Here is a 6,288-nt window from a genome sequence, read left to right as displayed (position 1 = left end):
GACGCCCGACTGTGGCATTTCTTTTAAAGCCCTTTATGTGGTGACGCTCAGATGCCCGACTGTGGCATTTCTTTTAAAGCCCTTTATGTGGTGTCGCTCAGACGCCCGACTGTGGCATTTCTTTTAAAGCCCTTTATGTGGTGTCGCTAAGACGCCCGACTGTGGCATTGCTTGTTATTTATTTCATAAATTTTTATACTACTATGTTATTGCATTTTTATAAATAACCGTCTGCACGCATCAGAATTTTATTTACTATTTTTGACTGACGTCATGAGCATAAAATATTTTCAGCACATCATGGTTATATTATACCTGTGTTCATAATGTTTGCGAGTACATTCAAAGTACTCACTGGCTTGTCCCTGGCTATTGTCTTGGCCAGATTTCTTGCGCGGAGAGGAGCGACGCGATGACAGCCCCGGAACCTAAGTAATGGAGATAGCAGCCTCGCGAAGATAGGAGTTAACCTGGTCAGCTGTTCCCGTGGGAAATGGAGTCCCATAGACACTGATGTTTCACAACCCGCTTCCGCCATCAACCACTAGAAACCATTTGTTGTACTCACAGGCCAGAATGGCCTTGTACTACATATTTTGTTTTCTGCTTGGAATTTCTGTATCAAGTTGGAGCCTCATCAGCTAACAGTAATCCTGGGGCTGATGAGCACGACGGTCTTTTCTAGAAATTTATTACCCGGAAAACCCGGTCGTGACAGCGGGCGCGCACGAGGTCCGTGCTGGGAAGACGACGTGTCTGGCAGAGGAACTTGATGTGTTCCTCCTCTACCTCCGAGCCGTCCCACACGCCGGAGCGCACGGCAGGGGCCGCGGCAGAGGAAGAGCTCATCGACGCGGTATGGTGTGCTCTGGCTCAACGGCAGAGGAAGGAAGGAGAAAGAGAGCGAGGTGGGGCGGGGGAGCGGGGAAGAAGGGCGCGCGAGCTGTGCCCCTCCGCTTTCCCCCGCCTACTTATAGCCCAACGGGCTGAGAAGCCGAGGGGGCGGGCGTGGGATTAACTGCGCATAACGTCCCGCACCGCCCCACAATTTACCCCACGAAGTTACTGCACACAGTAACAACGTGGGAAAACCAACCGTCCACGGCTGCAACGGATCCGTCCGTATGCCGAGGTGCGGTAGTGGCGGGCCCCGCCTGACGGCCTGTCCCGTCGCGCACGTGGGTGGGCAGACTGTTCTCCCCACGTGGCGCCGTGCGATAGGACCGCCTTGACGGCAGTAGGGAGGCGTATCAGGCACGCCGCCTGGTTTCCCGCCGCGACTTTCGAACTGACGCTCTTCGTCGAAACTCCGACTTTCGACAGTCGGCCCAAGAGAAGATGGCAGCCGAATCCCAGAGTCTGCATTTATAAAGATTGAAGTTGCTGAAGCCCCACAATGTAGCGACCGCCGGGCTTCACCAGCTTCGGGGACTACTGTCGAAATAATGGGCCACGGGTAGGCTAACCCGGGCCCCAAGACCTTTCAAGACATCAGGGCAGGCAACGCCCCTCAAGCCGAGTCCTAGACGGCGACTCCGAGATAAGCCAACTCTTGGACGGCGACATCCAGAGAGGCCGACTCCAAGCTAGCGACCTCCGAAGAGGCCGACTTTGGAGGGTCGGCCCGTGACTCCTCCTTCATCTTGAAGTACGATACGGGGTACGGTCACGACGTGGCCGTCTCCCCCCTGCTCATGAAGGGCTGGCATGGCTACAGTGAGCCGTATCGCTGGAAGATCTCCGGTGAGGCGCGGCACTATTGCCATGCCTGCCCTAACCTTGGTCACAGTGCGTAGTATGCTGTGCACACGATGTCGGCCTGTACAACCCAGAGGCGGCGGGGCCGCCTGTCAGTGGGAGGGCCGAAGGCGGCCTGGGCGCCCGAAGACGGACCTGGGGGAGTCGGCCTCCCTGGAGTCGGCCGACTCCTCCCTAGGGCCCCACGTGCCATTAACCAGACAAGATGGGGAGTGGCGACGGTGATCGCCCGATAGACGGCAGCACTGTTGCCATGACCCGATGACCAAGCCTGTGTCACCAGGAGTGTCGCTACAGTATCAGGCCTGTCCGCGGGACCCGCCAGTCGGCGGGCCCCAGAAGCCGGCAAGAAGGGCGGTGGCCAGAGAGACAGACAGCTGGGACCCGCGCCCAGCCGTATTACTATTGTACCCCCGGGGGGTAGGCCTATATAAACCCCCCGGGGCACCCATGCAAAGGGTTCGGACCTGAGTAGAGATAGACCAGATAGCACGGGAGAAGAGAACTAGCCTTGCTCTCTCCTGCCTCCCAAAACAGCTCTAGGAGCACCATTGTAGTCACCTTGTTTGAGTGATCATGCGGAGACCCCGCAGAGCAGCAGTAGGGGTGTTATCTCCTAGGAGAGCCCTGAAGCTGGGTAAGATCCACCGGCGTGCATGTCTTCGCCTCATCCCGCTTCCAGGCACCGGCGACGTTCTACTCGCTCCCACCATGATAAGCCATCCTTTGGCATATGTCGTATCCAACCCCCGACATGAGTGGGGCATGCGAACGGCCGGGTAGTGGCTTGCCTGGTGGATAAATGGATTCATGCACAGTACTATGGGGGCCCAATTAGATGTCATGTCTACTCGACACCCAATTAAATGGCTTTTGATGTCATGTCAAGCATTGGGAAAATTACAGGTGATATGAAGCTTTCCATTCTCCCATGATACGGGCTTCCGAGAGCCCTTGGATCTAAGATCAAATGGTTGCATGGCGTGATTCTAGACCTATGGGTGAATATCCTATCCTGGAGGGTTATTCTGCAAATTTTTAGCAACTTAGCATGTGACCGTTCGATCTTAGATCCAAGGGCTGCCAGCAGCCCGTATCATGGTCGTGCCTACCATGCCCGTCGCCTCGCTCACGCGGTCGCGCCCTTGGAGATTTAACACGGTGCGTTAGGCTATCTGATGTTGGCATGTCATACATAGTCATCACTTAGTCACTCATACTACAACAAGATTAGCTGTAAGGTTGGCTATAAGAGTAATCTTTTTACTTCTCTCTATCTCTTTCTTCATAGTATTTATTGCATTTGACAAGGAGTGACCTCTTCCAATTAAATGGTGCTTAGATGAGGTTCTAAGGTCATTAATTGGCTTAGCAATCAAGTCCCCAATGCAAAGGTGCTTAGTTTTTTGTTGCTAAGTTTGCTTCATTTAATAAGCTATAGACTCAAAATTTTCTTTTCACCTAGGTACACGCGCTTAGCACCGTTTCTTCCTTGGGACACCAAACTAGTCTCTCTCTTCTTAATTAACTTTCCACATCAGACTTTATGCCTATGTGGCAAGCTTAGCACCTGTAGGAGCAATTAAGTACAATAGTGGGCTATAAGCCTGCTTTACATGGCATTTTTGCATATGTGGAGGAAAGAGACAAGGAAAAAGTGGAGGAGTGGGCTCTCATGCAAGATCCAGCCTCTACATGGTGGAGCATTGGGAGAGGCACCTATATGGAGGTGGTCAGGAATCGAGAGACTCACGCCAGTCGTAGGGCCACAGTTAAAATGATAATGGCAAGTCAAATCACGGGGCCCCACCTGTCCAGCAGTAACTTGCTATCAAATCACACAGCCCTACGTGTGCAGTAGCCTACTCCCTCGTCTTCTCGTGTCTTTGTCGAACCGACTAGGCGGAACTGCCCCGCCTACCGCGCAGGAAAAGCCCCGCCCTCGACTTTTAAATAGTACAGTATGCTAATTTTGTATCCATGGATTGGGCCATGGAGCAAGGCCTCAAGAAAACGGCGGTACACATGTACGAAGTATACAGCACGCCCGTCACGTTCGCGTCACACCCCAGACGGTCGGTCGGTCTGGCACGCCGCTCTCCGAATGGAACGAGCGTCATATTGCATTTACACACACATGTGGGACCGCAATTGAGAACCGACATAGGCACACTCCCCGGCCCCGCAAGTCTAGTGAGTTAATAGAAGAGAGAGACGAGCGATAGTACTAGAGAAGTGTTGTACATATGTTGGTGCATGTAAGATCCCTGCAAGACACGGAAGATTAGTTCGTCCATGCATGTGACCAGACTCTAGCAGACACGCCTGGATTGGCTATCGTCTACATATCGTGCAGGTTGTGTTGTACATGGTTGTAGTTCTGGTGATAACTCTAAAAAAAGGTTTCTTGTCATCTTGCAAAATTAGGTGTCATGTGCTTTGGATCACTGTGAGGGTTAAACAGCGACAACTGAGTTGGGCTATTCATTGGGGGCACATGCACGAAGACTACTTGGCTGCCATCTAGGTCAAGCCGGCTATGTTAATTAGGACATCTATCGACGGACCCCTTTTCGACGAGTTTATCTTTAATTTGAGCTTTGATCCTTGTCTAGTTTGTCCATCGGGGTTCATGTTGTCTCCTTTGGGCAGTGAGGTTATGATTTCTTGTCATGTGGCATTTTTTCATGTTATATGTTATAATTCGATGCTTCAGATCAAAATGACAACAACTGCGCCTCCGCGGCACGTGCATGAAGACTTCTCGACAGTCATTGAGGGTGCATGAGCCCAAGAGTTCCCCTCTCGACCCACTTTTGGGTGTTTGGTAGAGTGTATGGAGGGTGCATGAGTCCACACTAGCTTAGCACAAATACACTAGAAGCATGCATGAAGAGAGCATGCATGAGGAGGGGTGTTGATTTGAGCATGCATGAAGAGGGAAAAACTATGTTGAGACGAGAACGCAACCAAACACACCCTGACGAGGTCAAGCCGGCTCCGGTAGACAAAAGAAAACTAGTACTCAAATATAGGTAGGAGCCTCCGCGCTTGCTTTCTAGTGTTGCTCTCTTCGCACTGTCTCGTCCTCTCCAGATCTAAAAACGACAGCGGTGGCCACAATCTCTCTCTCTGCTCATTGTTGGTCACAGATCCAGCCGGATCCTCTCTGCCGGGGAAGGTGAGAAGGTGCAACGTTCACGCGGGCGTCCTCGGCAACGGCTCTTACCCACTGCCGGCGCGTCCTGATCAGCGTGCCTTGCCGTTCTCTCCCAAGCACTACTGGCGAGGGAGAGCCTCCGACCCCTTCTTCCTCGCTGCCGTAGTGTGGGTAGATCTGGCCTACCACCGCCCACCTAGCGACATCCCGACGACCCTCAGGTATAACTTCCTTCGAAACCGGCCTTGCTCTACTTCCCGAGCTCCCGTCGTCGCTGCATTTGTATCTTTTACTGTTTCTCAGGCCCCCTCGTAGATAGGATCGATTGGCTGTTCAAAAACCACCTAAATTTTTACAGTTAAGAGGTAAAACTAGTTCATGCACTCGAATCTAGTACTACTTGGTTTAAACAAGAAAGAAAGGGGGTGGGGTGGGGGAAGATTTGTTACCTGAATCTAGGACTTGGTCGAAAGAGGAAATAATGGGGGCGAAAAGTAGCAGAGACTGGCTATCCAACTCGTCTCTAGGTCTAATAGGGAAATAAAGGGAAATGTAGTACAAATTCAATATAAACCCGATCTATTGGTTGAAAAAGGAAATAAAGTGGGGACTGGGGGACAAGTCAACAGAGTAAGTCTAGCACTAGATTTTCTAGCCTCACACAGTATAAGGTTGCTATACCGAACAAAATGGGACCAACCCAAATATCCTATTCTGATGTTTGTTGCCCCGAGTCACTCTTATGTAATGCCACTGGTAAAATGTAGCAGTCGCACTGTTAAAAGTAAGGACACGTTAACCAATGTTGTTTTCAATGTAATGCCTCCAGTAATATGAATCAATGGTACTTTTTTCATGTCCTGCTAAATTTCCCATTGAGTGATGTGCCCGTCAGTGTCGTACCAAAAACTGATCATATTACAAATTCTAATATTTTGATGATGGGTACAATGGAACTTAAAATACCGTCACAAGAACCAGAGCCTGAAGAAGTCAAGCCTAATTTTTGTACGCCAAGCTGGATAATTGTCGGTGCTATTTCGGTCCAGGTCACATGAGGTTTACGTACAGAAGCGTTCTAAATCCAAGATGATATAGTACGGTGAAGGTATATTTTGGATCCTAGTGATCAGCGTGGCCGGATAGTTAATTAGTAAATTCTTGGTTGTTAGGTAAAGGAACTTTTCCTTAGGCGTGAGATTTAGAGGAGTCGTAGTAGTACTAGGAGTCCTGTTCGGTTTATGGTTAGGAGAGAGAGTCCGTATCAATTTTGCTTTGCTCGTGGGACGGTTTGATCGGGTGTGTGATGCCTATATAAAAGGCTGGCAACGGCCGATGTAAAGGTCAAGTTTTGTTTAGATCGTGAGTTG

Source organism: Triticum aestivum, chromosome 4B, assembly GCF_018294505.1.
Source record: "Triticum aestivum cultivar Chinese Spring chromosome 4B, IWGSC CS RefSeq v2.1, whole genome shotgun sequence".
NCBI lineage: Eukaryota > Viridiplantae > Streptophyta > Magnoliopsida > Poales > Poaceae > Triticum > Triticum aestivum.
This window is presented reverse-complemented; position numbering follows the sequence as displayed.